Source organism: Oncorhynchus keta, chromosome 28 (assembly GCF_023373465.1).
Source record: "Oncorhynchus keta strain PuntledgeMale-10-30-2019 chromosome 28, Oket_V2, whole genome shotgun sequence".
Classification (NCBI taxonomy): domain Eukaryota; kingdom Metazoa; phylum Chordata; class Actinopteri; order Salmoniformes; family Salmonidae; genus Oncorhynchus; species Oncorhynchus keta.
Window position 1 is genome coordinate 40,309,773 of NC_068448.1, and position 20,312 is coordinate 40,330,084.

General features: G+C 44.6%; 1 protein-coding gene across 2 annotated transcripts in view; it reads right to left on the reverse strand.

The window, feature by feature from the left end:
- LOC118373403 (semaphorin-3B-like) overlaps nt 1–20,312 on the reverse strand; it is a 78,011-nt gene that overhangs the window by 46,056 nt on the left and 11,643 nt on the right. Inside the window, exon 2 of one of the 2 annotated variants that reach the window (XM_052483067.1) lies at nt 17,986–18,070. The exons of the other annotated variant lie outside the window; for it this stretch is intronic. The gene's annotated coding sequence lies outside the window, so the exon portion shown is untranslated. The remainder of the gene's footprint in view (nt 1–17,985; nt 18,071–20,312) is intronic. 2 annotated transcript variants of the gene reach the window in all.

Consider the following 20,312-nt stretch of genomic DNA (forward strand, 5'->3'; position numbering starts at 1 on the left):
GTGATGCTTAGAATTCCATTTCGTCTAAATGGCACAAAAAAAAATGTATCCCTTCTTATTTTCCCACTACAATCTGTTCGTCGGACGAAACTGGAGAAAAAAAACGACTCGTGTGGAAAGTAAACATCCGCACCTCGGTGGTGTCAAACCGTGCTTATGTCTACGTAATGAGAAAGTAGGGAGAAAATGAAAACGTCTGACTATCTCTGGTCTAGTGATCATTGACAAATGAGCACGCTGCCCAGACTTACATAATTACAAAGAGGAGATTCTCCTGATTCAAATGGTGCCCGACTTCAAAAAGTATACACATCGTGAGATATTTGGCAAAATAGACAGACATGCCTCTCCATAGGAAAACAATGGGAGGAGCTTAGTGTTCCAAGGGCAAGAAGTACTTTGGGGCATTTGATGACAACCGAGCTCGCGGCCCAGACTTACATAATTAGCAAGAGGAGATTCTCGTGATTAAAATGGCATCGGACTTGAAAAAAATCTAAATATACACATTTGAAATATAAACAACGTGAACAGGTCTCATCGCCAACAATAGCAAAGCAGGCATTGTGACGTTGGACAATAAGCTGGGAATAGAACGTCCGGAAAGGGAGTTGATCCCACTGTGCTCAATAGAACTAATAGGAGCTGGCAGGGTGAAAAGTGCCCTAAAATGAGGCCTGTTTTTTCGTGATTACTTCAAAACGACGGCAAGCAGCTGGAACATATGGTCATATTATGAACCTGGGCTCCACGGCGGATGCAACAAACTAGTTTTGATGAGAAAAAGCTTTGTTAAAAATGTCATGTGTCCAGCCTATTAATGCTCCATTCACGAGACAGACCAGACGGACAATAGGGTATCAATATGCGGCGTGGGAATCACAGTTAACACACACACACACACACACAGAGAGAGAGAGAGAATACACATTAATATTCAAACAACATTTACACAGAACAAAGCATACATGAACAGTTAGTGTCTACGGAGGAAAGTAAATGGAGAGTCCCATGTTTCCATTGAAGACCCCACGGAGCTGCTGATAACCAAGGCTGGACCCAGGTAGAGGGGAGAGGGGTACCTCCATCTGCCTCCACACAGTCCTGAAGGCTGAGCCTCTAGTCATTAAGGACCTGGGGCTGCTCCAGAAAGTCTGCTGTTCGATAGAGTGAGATTAGAGAGTGAAGGGCTTTGATAGTGCTAAAGGTTTACCACCACTAGAGTGTGTAGTATGGAACACGCTGGAGAGATAAGGTTACCTTAGTCATTTCATCAGAGGGGATCATTGATCCCCTCCCTATGCCACATGTATAGGTGATTACTGGGAGGGGTGCACAGACTGTGGATGAAGGCTTAGCAACTGGTAATGAGACTGTGTGTGGCACTGCCACAGTTGACAGTGCGTATTGCATACACGCACACACACACATAGACACACATACACACACACACACATGTACACACACGCCTGACAGCTTGGAGAGAAACAGCAGGAGTGGTTACACCAGCAGGCTGCTCAGAACGACAGGATTAGAGGGTATCGTCTGTCACAGAGACAGACAGACACACACACCTAGTCACACACACACACACACACACACACACACACACACACACACACACACACACACACACACACACACACACACACACACACACACACACACACACACACACACACACACACACACACACACACACACACACACACACACACACACACACACACACACACACACATACACACACATATACACACACACACACACAGAGAGAGACAGAGAGAGACCAGTAGCTGATAGGTGCAGTGAGAATGCTGACTCCACAGTAAAACAGAGGGAGGCAGAGAGTGAGACAGAGAGTGGCCCAGGCCGGTCCTGCCCTCCAGAATGCCTGCTGTGTATGGAAGCTTATTCGAAGGATGCAGGCTGGAATTCATTTAATTGTCTAAACTCGGTCTTCATGCCCACCTCCATCAAAATGTATCACACTGGTCTTTGTTCTCTCCTTCCCTGGGCGTTCCTGGCACCTCAGCCTCCCCTCAGCTTCCACTCAGGCTGGCTGTGTGTGCCTCATGCTGGGGTTGGCTGTATTACTGGCCTGTAGATTCCTGCTCTGCTTCCAATTGCACCTCTTATACTCAGATCTACTTCCCCAGGGCTGGGCCTCCCTGACGGGCCTATTAGAGCTGGGTGACAGGCCTCCATCTCTAGGTAGCTGTGTGTGTGTGTCCGTGTGTGTGTCCGTGTGTGTCATGTATTGAGTTACAGAGGGTTCTCTACAGTCTTAGAAAAAAGGGTTCCAAAGGGAGTTTTCGGCTGTCCCAACAGGATAAGCCATTTTGGTTCCAGGTAGAACCCTTTTTTGGTCCCAGAGAACCCTTTTGGGTTCTTCAAAGTCCTTTAAAGGGTTCTCTTATGGGGACAGCAGAAGTACCCTTTTAGGGTCTAGATAGCACCTTTCTTTCTAAGATTGTAGGTACAGCTCTATTAGATCCCGATGATAAAAGCTATAGACAGGACACACAACAGTTGAAACACTCCACTGACACACTGACACACCTATACAGTACATACACATACCACAGACTTCCATTCATATGTAAGAAGACATCTTGACACACATAGAACACACACACACACACACACACACACACACACAACGACTGGCACAGACACAGAGGCGACAGGTCAGCACCTGACACCCAAATCAGATGTCACTAATTATTTACGCTGCCTACCTCCATCCCACTGAGAGTGTATATTTCACCTTTACCTAGCGTAAGAGCCTATTCGCCCACATGATGCAGAACAGCACACAATGATTCACTTCTCAAATAGCAGAACCTTTAAGCTCCTAACCTCTTGTCCCACATCTCTGTGTCTCTGTAGATTTCAGAAGGGGGATGTTAGCAGTAACAGCGTTATGTGTTCTCTCCTTCTCTGTCCATTCCTTCTATTCTCCTGCTCTGGCTTCTCAGCCATGTTCCATTATTTAGAACCTGGAGGGTGTCCACGCGCGTGCGCGCGCACACACACACACACACACACACACACACACACACACACACACACACACACACACACACACACACACACACACACACACACACACACACACACACACACACACACACACACAGCCCCGTGCTCCCTGATGATCTGACACACATTAACTAATGCATAGAGACGGTCCAGCAAGATTATGTACAATGACCTTTTGGTGTCCGGATCTGAGAGGAGGGCTGGAATTAAGAGCAGGGTTTGGATCAGACCTCCTCTCTTCTTCCATCTCTCTTTTACTGTCTGGGATGTTACTCGGTTTCTTCCCCCATTTCACATTGTCTCACTATGCCAACTCTATCTGAAGACACCGGAGTTTGCAGTGTTTCATGTGTGTCTATGTGTGAACATCAGTGGGTGTCGACGTGAATTGATGGGTCTCAAGTTAAATAAGAGACACTAAGCAGAAGAATGATGATGTTAACCCTTCCCCTCCCTGTGCCCTGCAGGTAAGTGGGACAGACAGGTGATGAGAGGCCCCAGAGTGGAGGGAGGGAGGAATTGGTGGAGGTTGGGAGGGAGGGAGGTGGGCTCTGCTTTATGTCAGTGTGTGAGAGGAGATCCAGAGAGCCTATAAAAGTCAACCTCTTCTGAGTAAAGGGAAGGGTGTGTCTCCGTGGGATGGTATGCCTACAGTTTGTGGGTAAGTAAAGGAGCAGATAGGTACACTCTTAGATAAAAATAACCTAAAAGAGTTCTTCAGTTGTACCCATACACTCTAAAAACAAGGGTTCTTCTAAGGTCCTCAAAGTTCCTTGAAGAACCTTAGGGTTATTGGCTTTGAAAAATGCCCTTGGAAAGGTTCTTCCGAGAACCCCACAGGAGGAACTTCTTATTGGTGGGGGTTCTTCCAGGACCCTAACTGCCCAACTGAAACTGGTTTTGAATTTGAGATGACAGCAGGTGCGGCTCTTAACTGAAAAATGTAAAGATCTCCTCGATGTAAGTTAAGGTTTCTCCATTGTAGGATCTAAATTGATATTGTTTTAAGATGATACCATATATCTTTTCATATTTGTGCCAATGGCAGTGTTGTTTGACACTTTGTCCCTTTTTAAACGTGTTTGGAAAAACAGAAAATGGACACAATTCAATGAATATCAATCAACAAAGAGGTAAGAATATGTTAAAGGCTACTGTATAGCTGCATTGGGTTCAGATGACTGAACTGTTCTCTTTGTGTGTGTCTGAGTCTGCAGGTATACTGATGAGGAGTCACGCAAAGTTATGTTCAATTGATATTGGTATCTTGTGCGGATCACATGTATCATCTACAGTTAACTTCGGTTTCTCTAAACGCTTTATAGGACTCCGTCACATCAGCCGTCTTCCTCCTCTCTGACCGCTTCAACGAAAATCCCAGAGGCCTCTACATTATGGACAAGGTACAGTGCATTCGGAAAGTATTCAGACCCCTTGACTTGTTCCATATTTTGTTACGGCACACGTGTATTTGGGGAGTTTCTCCCATTATTCTCTGCAGATCCTCTCAAGCTCTGTCAAGTTGGATGGGGAGCGTCGCTGCACAGCTATTTTCAGGTCTCTCCAGAGATGTTCGATCTAGTTCAAGTCCTGGCTTTAGCTGGGCCACTCAAGGACATTCAGAAACTTGTCCTGAAGCCACTCCTGCGTTGTCTTGGCTGTGTGCTTAGGGTCATTGTCCTGTTGGAAATAGTAAAGATGGTGCCGGTAAACATGGCAGCTCTGTCGCTGTTTCTTAAGCAACTTGGCAACATATATATTTTTGTGTGTGTGTTATTTATTACATTATTAGCCCAGAACGTTTTTTGTGTTATTACACACAGCCGGAAAAAAAAAACGTTTTGAATCAGAGCGGCGGTAACTCACCAGCATTACAATGAGGAATACGATTCTCGAATTGGATACTTTGTTCGTACCCACCAGGGCAATTGAACTTATCCCAGAGGCTGCTCCAAGACGCCACCGGCAGAGAAGAGCAATTCGGAGTGGACTTCTAGTCCGACTCAGGGGGCACGCACAACACCCACCACTTCCGAGTATAACACTCACTAATGTTCAGTCTCCTTCCATATAGGAGACTGAATGTCCCTGATGTCTCCTTCCAGAGAGGAGTGTTGTGTCCCCGTCCATATAGCCAGCTGGGTTCTCAGTGCATCACACAGACAGGAATAAAGAGCTCTCCAGGAAGAACAAAGGCGGTGGTGTTTGTTTCATGATTAACTACTCATGGTGTGATTGTGATAACGTACAGAAACTCGACCTAGAATGACTGTAGTACTCGCGCTGGAAAAAATGCTCGACCACTGCTACATCCCCTAACCCACCTAAACCAGAAACCGTGGATAGATGGCAGCATTTGCGCAAAATTGAAAGTGCGAACCACCGCATTAAACCATGGCAAGGTAACTGGGAATATGGTCGAATACAAACAGTAAGGGAATCAAACGGGCAAAACGTCAGTACAGAGACAACGGGAATTTAACGGCTCAGACACGAAACGTATGTGGCAGACTCTACAGACAATTACAGATTACTCATGTCACGGACACCAGCAATCGCATTGCACTGCACACTGCCCTATCCATAGTACCCTCCAAGCTCATCATTAAGCTCAGAGAGGGGACCCAGGAAAATAACCTCTCACTCAACGTCAACAAAACAAAGGATCTGATCGTGGACTTCAGGAAACAGCAGATGAAGCATGCCTCTATCCACATCGACGGGACCGCAGTGGAGAAAGTGGAAAGCTTCAAGTTCCTCGGCGTACACATCACTGACAATCTGAAATGGTCCACCCACACAGACAGTGTGGTGAAGAAGGTGCAACAGCATCTCTTTAAACGCAGGAGGCTGAAGAAATTTGTCTTGGCCCCTAAGACCTTCCCAAACCCTTACAGATGTACAATTGAGAGCATCCTGTCGGGCTGTATCAATGCCTGGTACGGCCACTGCACCGCCCGCAACCACAGGGCTCTCCAGAGGGTGGTGCGGTCTGCACAAAGCATCACTGGGGACACACTGCTTGCCCTCCAGGATACCTACAGCACCCGATGTCACAGGAAGGCCAAATTGATCATCAAGGACATCAACCACCCGAGCCACGGTTCGTTCATCCCACTACCATCCAGAAGCTGAGGTCAGTACAGGTATATCAAAGCTGGGATTAAGAGACTGAAAAACAGCTTCTTCGGCTACCACCCGATTATTCAACCCTCCACCTTAGAGGCTGCTGTCCCATATACATAGACATGGAATCAATATTCACTTTGATAATGGAAAACTAGTCACTTAAATAATGTTTACATACTGCTTTACTCATTTCATATGTATATACTGTATTCTATTGTACTGTATTTTAGTCAATGCCAATCTGACATTGCTCGTTCTAATATTTATATTTATTAATTCCATTATTTTACTTGTAGATATTTGTGTATGGTTGTGAATTCTTAGACACTACTGAACTGTTGGAGCTAGGAACACAAGCATGTCGCTACATCCACAATAACATCTGGTAAAAATGTGTACAGTATGTGACCCAGTACAGTATGTGACCCGGTCCTGAGTGCTCTAGAGCAGGTTTTCATCAAGGATCTCTCTGTACTTAGTTCCGTTCATCTTTCCCACGATCCTGACTAGTCTCCCACACCCTGCAGCTGAAAAACATCCCCACAGCATGATGCTGCCACCACCATGCTTCACCGTAGGGATGGTGCCAGTTTTCCTCCAGATGTGATGCTTGGCAATTAGGCCAAATAGTTTAATCTTGATTTCATTAGACCAGAGAATCTGGTTTCTCATGGTCTGAGTCCTTTCGGTGTCTTTTGGCAAACTCCAAGCGGGCATGTGCCTTTTACAGATAGGTGGACTCCAATCAAGTGTAGAAACAGCTCTAGGATGATCAATGGAAACAGGATGCACCTGAGCTCTATTTCAAGTCTCATAACAAAGAATACATATGTAAATAAGGTATTTCTGTTTTTTATTTTGAATACATCTGCAAAAATGTTAATAAATGTTTCATTATGGAGCATTGTGTGTAGATTGATGAGGAACATCAATTTTAGAATAAGGCTGAAACGTAACAACATTTGGAAAAAGTGTTTTAAAAACATCAGTTTTTTTCATTCACATTTACAACAAAAACCAAGGTATGAATACCGCCACGTGCACGTTTCCTTTTCATCATCTATTTGATGACTATTTTGGGGATTCACACACTTCACCCTCCCTACGCCTCTGACGAATAATAACAGGAAACGTGTTCAATCACCACGCACAGCAAAATCATTGTGGCTATGGACACGGAGATCATCAACACGTTAACATCAACACGCCAGAGGATATAGCCATTGGACTTGGGGCTCCGCTGGGAGTTTACCTCTCTGACCTTTACCTCTCTGACCTTTACCTCTCTGACCTTTACCTCTCTGACCTTTACCTCTCTTTGGTTTATTCTGCTTTGCCACTAAAACCATACTAAACGCTGACATCTAAAATATTGTGTTATTGTTGCTACTGTTATGCGTAATATTATTAATAATTAGGGGAGGGGGAAGTTAGAAAATGTACCCCAAAAGGGCCTTCAAAAGTTTCTTCGGGGATCCATTAAAATAGGTTATTTGAAGAATCATTTTAAAGGGCTGTTCGGAGAATTTATAGCTGTTCCCCCAAAGTTTCAATCTGAAGAACCCGTAAAGGATACTCTGGGAACCCTTTTAGAGTGTAGGAGAGTGTAGGTAGAATCCTTTTAGTTCCAGGTAGAACCTTTTTAGGTTCCATGTAGAACACTTTCTATAGAGGGTTCTACTTGGAAATAAAAGGGGCTCTAACTGGTACCAAAAAGGGTACCCTTTTTTTCCTGGAGTGTATGCATGCATCTGGTTAGAATTTACAGTTACCGTAACAAGAGTTACATGATTATTTCTGGGAATGCAAATAAGAGTGTGTGTAGTGTTGCATGAGTTTGTTGAGAGGTATGTATGTGAAACTGACTGTGTTGTCAGATGACTCTGAAGGCTATTTGTTAGTCAACTTCTCTATAATTAGATACATGCAGCTTCTCTTCTGTCATTAATTGTTGCCCTAGAAGACTAAAGACTAAATAAACCCTTGCTTATCAGAATAATGTCATACAGTGACAGACTGAATGCTTCAATCTAGTTGACATCGGTAAAGTTTAGTTCTCTCTTTCCTCTTTCTTCGCTGTTTTTTTCCGCACCGCAAAGACGTTTAGGCACCGCAGAGTAAATTCATTAACTCAACAAAACAAAAAAAACTGGAAATATTTTCCGAGCAAAATGTTCAAATGATATCAGTTTGACTGGTTTTAAGTACACTTAAAGCCATTAAAACAACCCAACATGTTTCTGATAAGATTTCAGTTCGGCTTGGATGCATATTTTATGTGGTGGAAACACTATCAGCTTTTATATTGCTGATAAAAGATAGCACCTTTACAGACGATCCCTAACCAAGCATCCATTTTCTCGAGATTCTGAAAGAAATACATATTTTTTTCTCCACATCTGTTCCCGAGTCAAAATGTACATTTGGTGTATAATTTTACTTCAAGAAGCCCTTCATTCTGCAGGAGTTAAACATAACTTAGTCGGGCACTGCTATCATCCTGTTTTACCATTTAACTAAATCTTTCAGAAGTATTAGACTACTGTTCTGGCCATTCTATTTATTTTCCAATCTCCATTTCACAGCTTTTCTCTTATTGAATTAAACTCCGACATTGTCTTTTTTTTTTTTTTGCCTCAGTGGATCCACGTAAAACAAATTCAGCCCAAGTTCACAAAAGTATTTGACGCGCTACAGTCATGCCCTAAAGCTTAGGCTACGCACTAACGGCAGATAAAAATGATACATGTATGGATTTTTAATGCATTGTTTTCTCTTTATTCAACACGCCCGCCCGCCACCCCTTCATCCAAACAATATATCATGACCCTAAACCCACCCCGCCCAGCAGATATAACCACAGGGAGCGTGGGTTATGAGTCAACCCCCACATCACTAATGACCTCCAGTGGAAGTGATCATTCAGAGTACTAAAGGTCTATCAGGGGGGAGGTTAAAGGTGAAGGGATGCGATGTTTGTTTGGCTAACTCTGGGAGGATACACACTAGGACCTGCTCCCTCCATTCTATCAGACACCCGCTCTGTCCATCCCTATTTACCACAGGGAACGAGGCGGAACGACAGGATGAACACAATGACCAAACTCAGGCTGGGAAGGGATATAAGCTGGGCTGGAATAGCCTGCGACAACACATCTCTAATCAATCTGTCGCTGTCCCCTCTCCTCCCTGTTCTCCCTCATTCCTCTCCTCCTCCTCCGCCCCAACACTTCCCAGTGCATCCGTCAGCAGTCAAATTCCTCACACAAGCAATCCATCGCAGACGCTGTCACACACGCGCGGGCACGCACGCACGCACGCACCCACACCCACGTACCCCCCCCCACACACACACACACACGCACACACACACACACACACACACACGCACACACACTCCCTGTCCCTTTAATCAGCCAGGGAATGCACATTTCAGACGGTCGTCATCTCCACCCCAAACACACAGGCGCTCCTGCGGGCAATGTTTAATGAGCTTGGTCTCTGGTAGGGGTGTGTCGGGACTCCGGTAAACAAACTGGCGGTGAGGGACACAAAGGGCCCCTGTGTTTGGCCTCCCAATCCCCACTCATTGTCCCTTTCACATCTCACCGTCAAGGACCGCATGAAAAGCCCCAGCACCACTTCCCTTCTCTTACCTTCCCTGGGCCCCCACCCTGAGAGAAAAGCATGTATGTCTATATGTGAATACCCAGCTGCATAGCTGCCATGCTTTCTGCCCTGGGGAGCATGGACAGCACTTCAAACGCGGACAGGAACAAATAGACACTTAACGTAAATGGGTAAGTGTAAGTACTTGTGTTGTACCATCACTCACCCCACGTTCAGCACCTGCTTTTCTACTGGTGTCAATAGTATGATGAGGTTATTCCACAACCTCTCCCTAAGTATTTCTCATTATTTATTTCTCTCCTGCTCTCCAAAAGAACCAGCCCCCCTTGTCCACCAACAGATGCAGGATTTGATCACCCTGTTGCAGGAAATGCAACACTTGTAGTGTATTTGAGGTTTAAGAATGTTAAACTTAAAAATGTCAGACTTGATTTTCCTTCACAGAAAATGCATTGAAACTTACAAAATGTCCATTAATTATCATCCACCTAACAATTCACAATTCCTGTTGCTGCAGGATTATTTTCCTGCTGAAGACAACTGGCTCAAATTAAGACCCTACATCTGTACCATACCACCATATACAACAGAAGATTTTGCTGCCTGGATTTTATTATAACCTCTTGCTATTTATTTGTTCATATTAAGTAGCCTATAGTAACGATGTGTGTTGTTACTGTACTCCCCACCCCTCGGTCAATCCTCTCACCATGTCTCCGCAATGCAGGCTGATCTTTGTAATGCTTCTTAGATTAATTTGCAAACAGAAAGCTTTATATGCATTTCTTTACTGTTGCTGTGTAAGCTCTTAGTAGCAGAAACACAAACACGTATGTACATTATACACACACACAGCTAATGTCGGTCTAATACACGTAGGTAAACGGACCCCAATGTGATTATTGTCAATACATGTGCCTGTTCACTATTGTCTTTTCGAAGCCCTCCATCTCCATTGCTCTCAAGCAAATACCCACCTCCACCTCCACCTCCACCTCCACACACACACACACACACACGCACACACGCACACACGCACACACACACACACACACACACACACACACACACACACACACACACACACACACACACACACACACACACACACACACACACACAACTCAAAAGGGCCCTCCGTCCCTCCCTCTCAATATAGGGTTCACCTTCAGAGAGTCTGTTTCTGCTGGCTGCAGCTGGGTACACTAAGCCCTCTACTGCTGCTTCGGCTTACACTGAAATAAATGTGTGTTTCTATCTGAGTGCGTGTGTGTGTGTGTGCTCGTGTACACTCAGTGTGTGTCTGACTGTGACAGAGAGAGGAAGAGGTAGAGCGATTGAAATGAAGGAGTGGGGGTGCTGCTTTATCAGGAGGAAAAGCCTAATTAAAAATGTGGCATGATCCCCCCCTCCTGGGATGGGATCTATTAGCAGGCAAGAAGTCTGAGAGAGAGACTGGGAGTCTGGGAGGCTGGGAGAGAGGCTTGGATAAGGGCCCAAAAGCCATCTACTCACCAGCCACGGCCTGGGCACATTCATTACGCACCAGCATCACCCTATGCACACACACTAGGGTTTAATATTTTCCTGTTATTTTACAAAGGTCCTATCCCGAGAATAAATCCCTTTTCTCCTAGGTGACCCGGTATTTCCCGCCAAAACCGGAAGTGTCATTCAAAAGCATTATAAAGCATATAAATAGGCCTATGTCTGCATTTGATTAGAGCTTGGATTGAAAATTCAAACCCGATGCTACCTGAGCCTGATGAGCCATACATTAAATACATTTGATGAGCCCTACAGTAAAGAAATGTAATGAGCACCAAGCCCAAAATAGCCAAAATGATTGTGTCGTTATCCAATACATATATGATATAGAGTACTACACATTACACATGACAGAATAACATAAAATCCCAAAGATGTAGCTAGCTACAGTTGAAATCGGAATTTACATACACCTTAGCCAAATACATTTAAACTCAGTTTTTCACAATTCTTAACATTTAATTCTAATAACAATTCCCTGTCTTAGGTCAGTTAGGATCACCACTTTATTTTAAGAATGTGAAATGTCAGAATAATAGTAGAGAGAATGACTAATTTCAGCTTTTATTTCTTTCATCACATTCCCGGGGGGTCAGAAGTTTACATGCACTCAATTAGTATTTGCTAGCATTGCCTTTATATTGTTTAACTTGGGTCAAACGTGTCTGGTAGCCTTCCACAAGCTTCCCACATTAAGTTGGGTGAATTTTGGCCCATTTCTCCTGACAGAGCTGGTGTAACTGAGTCAGGTTTGTAGGCCTCCTTGCTCGCACACGCTTTTCAGTTCTGCCCACATATTCTCTATAGGATTGAGGTCTGGGCTTTGGGATGGCCATTCCAATACCTTGACTTTGTTGTCCTTAATTTTTTTTGCCACAACTTTGGAAGTATGCTTGGGGTCAACCCGGTGCATCCCTGTTGGGATGTTGTTCCTCGGCTTGCAAGCTTCCCCCTTTTTCCTCCAAACATAACGATGGTCAATATGGACAAACAGTTTTATTTTTTTGTTTCATCAGACCAGAGGACATTTCTCCAAAAAGTACCATCTTTGTCCCCACCGTAGTATGGCTTTTTTTATGGCAGTTTTTGGAGCAGTGGCTTCTTCCCTGCTGAGGGGCCTTTCAGGTTATGTCGATATTGGACTCGTTTTACTGTGGATATAGATAATTTTGCACCTGTTTCCTCCAGCATCTTCACAAGGTCCTTTGCTGTTGTTCGGTGATTGATTTGCACTTTTCGCACCAAAGTACATTCATCTCTAGGAGACAGAACACGTCTCCTTCCTGAATGGTACGACGGCTGCGTCGTCCCATGGTGTTTATACTTGCGTACTATAGTTTGTACAGATGAAGGTGGTACCTTCAGGCATTTGGAAATTGCTCCCGAAGATGAACCAGACTTGTGGAGGTCTACAATTGATTTCCTGTGGTCTTGGCTGATTTCTTTAGATTTTCCCATGTTGTCAAGCAAAGAGGCAGTGAGTTTGAAGGTAGGCCTTGAAATACATCCACAGGTAAACCTCCAATTGACTCAAATGATGTCAATTAACCTATCAGAAGCTTCTAAAGCCATGACATCATTTTCTGGAATTTTCCAAGCTGTTTAAAGGCACAGTCAACTTAGTGTATGTAAACTACAGTGAATTATTTGTGAAATAAACAATTGTTGTAAGTCTATAAATAATTGTTGTAAAAATGACTTGTGTCATTCACAAAGTAGATGTCCTAAATGACTTGCCAAAACTATAGTTTGTTAACAAGACATTTGTAGAGTGGTTGAAAAACTAGTTTTAATGACTCCAACCTAAGTGTAAGTAAACTTCCGACTTCAACAATGCTCTCTTTGGTAAATACTGTAAATATAACTAGCTCCAGTAGGCTAATCTTTTTTTAGTGTGAACTGCATTACTGTGCTAACCATGATAAAGCAGGGAGAAAACATGCGATTTTGGTGCAGCACATGCAGACTACAAAGTTATAACACAGTATAGGCCAGCGAATTAGATTTGAGTTTTAAAATAAAATAGGCCGTATTTGTATTATTAGTAGGCTAATGCATATATAGGCTACCTTTCATAATATTTCCCCTAATATTAATAGCTGTCACGGCCGTTAATAAAAGAACTGGACCAAGGTGCTGCGTGGTGAACGTACATTTTCTCTTTTATTCGAAATGACGCCGACAAAACAAACCGTGAAGCCTTAGGCTAAGTGCCATCAAACAAAGTTAACCTCCCACAAACACAGGTGGGAAAAAGGGTACCTAAGTATGGTTCCCAATCAGAGACAACGATAGACAGCTGTCCCTGATTGAGAACCATACCCGGCCAAAACATAGACATAGAAAATCATAGAAACACAAAACATAGAATGCCCACCCCAACTCACACCCTGACCAAACCAAAATAGACATAAAAAGGATCTCTAAGGTCAGGGCTCAACAATAGCCCACCTCCTCGTTCTCTCTCTACTGTTGCTTCATTCCTTCCTCGCTTTCAACAGTTAATTGAAATAGGTTTTGTTGTCCTTATTTTCATCATTCTAATGACATCCTTGAATAATATTGGACTAGAATTAGATGCAGAAGGCTTTCACATCTCTTCACGAAGATTGAACAATTATGGGTCTGAACAAATAACTGCTATAGCCTACCGGGAGTTCGCTCTTCTTTCAAACTACCCCTGAGTTCTATTGGCTGCTGTATTTAACATTCAAAAAACAAGAGCAAACAAGAGCCCCTTTTCGAATAGTCTATTGGTATAAGAAATACAACAAAAAGAATGTCCAGCAAGCTATTCTAGCCTAGCTTTTCCTGCATGGGACTCCAAGAGCTAAGGACGTTTTTTTTTTTAAAGGAGAAGAGGCCAGTGGAGCACAGCTGTGTGCGTATTGCGCAAGAGACAGAGGCTATAAGTTAGAAGCTTATTATGCATAACCCATCATTCATTAGCTAAATAGAAGGCTAATACTGCATTACGTTTGTTAACTGGAAGAGGTTGTCTAAGACATCTATATATAGGGATATATATCAATCTAGAACAGGAATATCAATTTTCGATGCAATTTGAATGGAATTGATGGAGAGAGAAAGACTGAGAGAGTGCTCGTGCGCACTGATTTAAAGCTACGATATTCGAGTGATAGGCTGTTTTAATACTCGGCAGCTGCAATTAAATGTTTAAAAAAGCGTTATTAAATAAGGTGACCCCCGAAAGAGATGGGTAAATTAGACACGCATTCTGTATTTCTATTGCTGTAGCATTGACAATGCTGCAGCTAATGTAGGCCTACCAGTCACAAGAAAAAAAGTTACCATGATGAGATGACAGGTCTTCATGCATTGTTCCATACTGAGGGTTGTCTGTCCCCACCCTGAGAGCTGATGATTCATCATGAAGAGGCCTTAGAGAAGCCAGATTTAGACATCGAGTATAATTTAACAGTTCCACTTCACTCCATGCTGTTCATATGAAAAATGTATCATAATTGACGGGCTTCTGGCAGTTATTCATCGCGGGATAAGGAAGCGGTTTTGGGTGGTAAATCCCAGTAAATCTCGGTAACCGGGTTCCCGCCATTTAACCCTAACACACACACATATAAATGCATTTCACACTTAAACGCACTCAAATATACACACAAACACATGCGTGAGCGTGCACACACACGCACCCTGTACACACACACACCCTGTACACACACACACACACACACACACACACACACACACACACACACACACACACACACACACACACACACACACACACACACACACACACACACACACACACACACACACACACACACACACACAAATCACACAGGACTGTTTTCATAGCACAGACTAGAATATGTTCTGGAATTCATCCAATGGGATTGAGGAGTGCACCACCTCAGTCATCAGCTTCATCAATAAGTACATCGTTGATGTCGTCCCCACAGTGACCGTACGTACATATCCCAACCAGACCAACCAGACTAATTACCAGTATGTGTACTCAAAGCATGAGTGGACCAACTGGCAAGTGTTTTCAACCTCTCCCTGACCGAGTCTGGAATACATGTTTCAAGCAGACCACCACTGTCCCTGTGCCCAAGAAAATTAAGGTAACCTGAATAAATAATTTCCGCCCCGTAGGACTCAAGTCAGTAGCCATGAAGTGCTTGAAAGGCTGGTCATGGCTCACATCAACACCATCATGCCAGAAACCCTAGACCCAAACCAATTCGTATAATGCCCCAACAGATCCAAAGATGACGCAATCTCAATCGCACTCCACACTGCCCTTTCCCACCTGGACAAAAGTAACATCTATGTGAGAATGCTGTTCATTGACTACAACTCAGAGTTCAGCACCATAGTACCCACGAAGCTCATTGCTAAGCTAAGGACTCTGACTAAACACCTTCCTCTGCAACTGGATCCTGGACTTCCTGACGGGCCGCCCCCAGCTGGTAACAACACGTCTGCCACGCTGATCCTCAACACTGGGGCCACTCAGGGGTGTGTACTTAGTCCCCTCCTGTACTCCCTGTTCACCCACGACTGCGTGACCTAACACTACTCCAACACCATCATTAAGTTTGCTGACTACACAACAGGGGTAGGCCTGGTCACCGACAACGATGAGACAGCCTATAGGGAGGAGGTCAGAGACCTGGCAGTGTGTTGCCAGGACAACAACCTCTACCTCAATGTGAGCAAGACAAAGGAGCTGATCGTGGACTACAAGAAAAGATGAGCCGAACACCTTAACATCAACGTGGCTGTAGTGGAGCGGGTTGAGAGTTTCAAGTTCCTTGGTGTCCACTTCACCAACAAACGACCATGGTCAAAACACACCAAGACAGTGGTTTAGAGTGCACTACAACACTTTTCCCCTCTCAGGAGACTGAAAAGATTTGGCATGGGTCCCCAGATCCTCAAAAAGGTCTACAGCTGCACCATCGAGAGCATCCTGACCGGTTGCATCACCGCCTGGTATGGCAACTGCTCAGCATCTAACCGTAAGGCTCTACAGAGGGTAGTGCATAAGACCCTGTACATCACTGGGGCCATGCTTCCTGCCATCCAGGACCTATATACTAGGCGGTGTCAGAGGAAAGCCCCAAAGAATTGTCAGAGACATTGTCATAGACTGTCATAGAAGTCATAGACTGTTTTCTCTGCTACCGCATGGCAAGCGGTACCAGAGCGCCAGCTCTAGAACCAAAAGGCTCCTTAACAGCTTCTACCCCCAAGCCATAAGACTGCTGAACAATTAATCAAATGGCCACCGGACTATTTACATTGACACCCTCCCCCCTTCTATTTGTTTTGTACACTGCTGCTACTTGCTGTTCATTATCTATGCATAGTTACTTCACCCCTACGTCCATGTACAAATCACCTCGACTAACCTGTACCCCCGCACATTGACTCGGTACCGGTAGCCCCTGTGTATAGCCTCGTTATTGTTATTTGATGGCAGGGGAGAGGAATGGGGTTGAGAGAGAGGGAGGAGGAGTAAGAGAGAGAGGCAGGACGGGAGGACATGGGCTCTGATCCAGAGCATCTGGGGAACAACGGTGAGTGAGAACACAGGTGGCTAGAGGAAAGAGGAGTAAAGAGGAAGGAGCACATTAATGGAAGAGATCTGCTCTGCTTGTCACTACTTCCATATTCATATCTTCTATTCCCCCTTCTATACCCTGCTGTGTTTTCTTCTCATATTTACAGCGCTTCTCTCCCTCCCTCCACTCTTTCCCTCTTTATCCTCCTCTGTTGTTCCTACATCACCCTCCCCTCAGCTCTCCCCTTTCCCCTCCTCCTCTCTCTCTCATGGCCTTTGTTCTGTTATGATGGCTAGGTGCAGCTGAGGGTTCTTGTATCAACCCGACACCAAACCTATGCCTCTGACTTCCCTTGAATCTTGCCTCTGAATACCAACAGCTGTAACGTTGACTGGCACTGCCACAACAGGATGGAAAGGAGAAGAGAGAGGACTGGGTGGAATATCAGGCCTGAATGGGGAAGCTGAATGGGCTTATCCTAGAGAGGTGTGAGTATAGTGAGTGGAAAATATTGAACTGCATAGTGTGAGGCTCACTGAATGAAATACCAGACATGCCGCAAGAGCATGCATGCATGTGTGTGTGTGTGTGTGTGTCAGCCTGCATTCATTTCCTACCTACGTGTACTAAGAGGTTTACTGTGAGTTGTCGCACACCAAACTATAAAAAAATTATGCAGTTGCATGCTTATACACTCCTTCAGCTCTGTGGTAGGCCTGTGTGTGTATGTGTGTGTGTGTGTGTGTACGTGTGCGTGTGTGTGTATGTGTATGCATGTGTGTGTGTGTGTGTGTGTATTCGTGTGTGTGTAAACATGAGTGTGTATTAGTATGTGTATGTTCTCAGTATATGTGTGTATGCCTTTCGGCTGGTGGTACCAGTGTGGCAGGCGATGAGTGACGGGTAAGGCACATGCACATGCTCAGCAGCATAACAGCAGGCGTGGCTGTTTCGTTATCAGGCAGGCACCCAGCAGAGCAGCCAAAATCCCCTCTCTAAGCCCCCGAGGTGGGCGAGATCTCCCTCTCCCACAGCCGTTGGGGGCTAACTAGGGGGGGGAGACTCGTTACTTTCTCACCTCCTACTGTAAAGCCATCTACATCTCCTCTCCTTCACCTTTGCCTTTTTCCACGTGGTAGAGGGGGTGGATGCTCTCCTGCAGCCTGAACCACACACACAAACACACACACACACTGCCGCATAAGGATACATGCACACATGATGCTGTCACATACAGGATACATGCACACATGATGCTGCCACATACAGGATACATGCACACATGATGCTGTCACATACAGGATACATGCACACATGATGCTGTCACATACAGGATACATGCACACATGATGCTGTCACATACAGGATGCATGCACACATGATGCTGCCACATACTGTGCATGCACACATGATGCTGCCACATACTGTGCAAGCACACACAAATACCAGGGTCCAAACCCACTGTAAACACACAGCACAATTACAGGCAGGTCCTTTACTTCATTTTATTCATTAGGATCCCTATTAGCCGACACAAATGGCGACAGCTAGTCTTACTGGGGTCCGACACATAACGAGAAAGACATTACAGACTAAATACTTTACAATTTACATTCATTTAAAATCATTAAACATGTAGTGTGCTTGTGTGTGCATCTATCACTTACACAATTACACATACACACAACAAGTAGGTCACATGGGGGAGAGGCGTTGTGTCGTGAGGTGTTGCTTTATTTGTTTTTTTAAAACCAGGTTTGCTGTTCACTTGCGCTATATGAGATGGAAGGGAGTTTCATGCACTCATGGTTCTGTATAATACTGTATGTTTCCTTGAATTTGTTCTGGACCCGGGGGACTGTGAAAAGACCCCTGGTGGCATGTCTGGTGGGGTAAGTGTGTGTGTCAGTGCTGTGTGTAAGTTGACTATGCAAACAGTGTGACATTTCCAACACATTATTTTGTCTTATAAAAACAAGAAGTGGCACAGTCGCAAAACACCCGTCTCAACGTCAACAGTGAGGAGGCGACTCCGGGATGCTGGCCTTCTAGGCAGAGTTGCAAAGAAAATGCCATATCTCAGACTGGCCAATAAAAATAAAAGATTGAGATGGGTAAAAGACTCTGGACAGAGGAACTCTGCCTAGAAGGCCAGCATCCCGGAGTCGCCTCTTCACTGTTGACGTTGAGACTGGTGTTTTGTGGGTACTATTTAATGAAGCTGCCAGTTGAGGACTTGTGAGGCGTCTGTTTCTCTATCTAGACACTCTAATGCACTTGTCCTCTTGCTCAGTTCTACACCGGGGCCTCCCACTCCTCTTTCTATCCTGGTTAGAGACAGTTTGCTCAGTTCTGTGAAGGGAGTAGTACAGAGCGTGGTGTGAGATCTTCAGTTTCTTGGCGATTTCTTGCATGGAATAGCCTTAATTTCTCAGAACAAGAATAGACTGACGAGTTTCAGAAGAAAGTTATTTGTTTCTGGCCATTTTGAACCTGTAATCGAACCCACAAATGCTGATGCTCCAGATACTCATCTAGTCAAAAGAAGGACAGTTCTATTGCTTCTTTAATCAGGACAACATAATTGAAAAAGGGTTTTCTGATCAATTAGCCTTTTAAAATGATAAACTGGGATTAGCTAACACAACGTGCCATTGGAACACAGGAGTGATGATTGCCACAAGCCCTGGACATATGCAGGTAGCTAGCAGATATGCTAGCTGCTACACCAAGCAGCTCCTCAGACTCGGCCTTGGTAAGCAGGATTACTGGACAGATAGTAGCGGTCCCAGCAACTGATGCCAACTGTGTCGCTGGATCCAAACTCAAAAGGTAGCTAGCTAGTAACCAAACTTTTTCAATAGACTTTCAAAACAACAAACTTTCCAAAACAGCAAACCAAGCTCTCCCTTGTTACGCTTTCCGCGTTCAACAGGAAGTGATGTGTTGTGGCGGGCTGCTCCGATGCGGTGACAGACAGCTCTGCACGTTAAGGCAGACGATAGAAGAAGCAGAGGTGAAGAAAGGAGGGGAAAGACGCATGAGTGTCCAAGACAAGAATGTAATGTGACTCCAGCCTGCTAAAGAGCGCCTCATCCACCCGCCCCTACACTCCAGACTGTTTAGTCCATGTTAGAGTCACTTGACTCCCTGTCGCACTGAGCCCACAGAAGTCCACACTGGCCACTATGGCTGATATACATATGAGAGAGAGAGGAAGATCAGGTGGCATTCCTCATTATGTAGCACATTGCTAAAACACTGTTCTGGGCTGTTTTTACCCTAAAGCTTCTGATTCTGAACTCAGATTGGCCCTTCTGGTCTCTGCCCCCCTCCAGGCTACTGTGAATCAAATCAAAATCAAATCAAATGTATTTATATAGCCCTTCGTACATCAGCTGATAT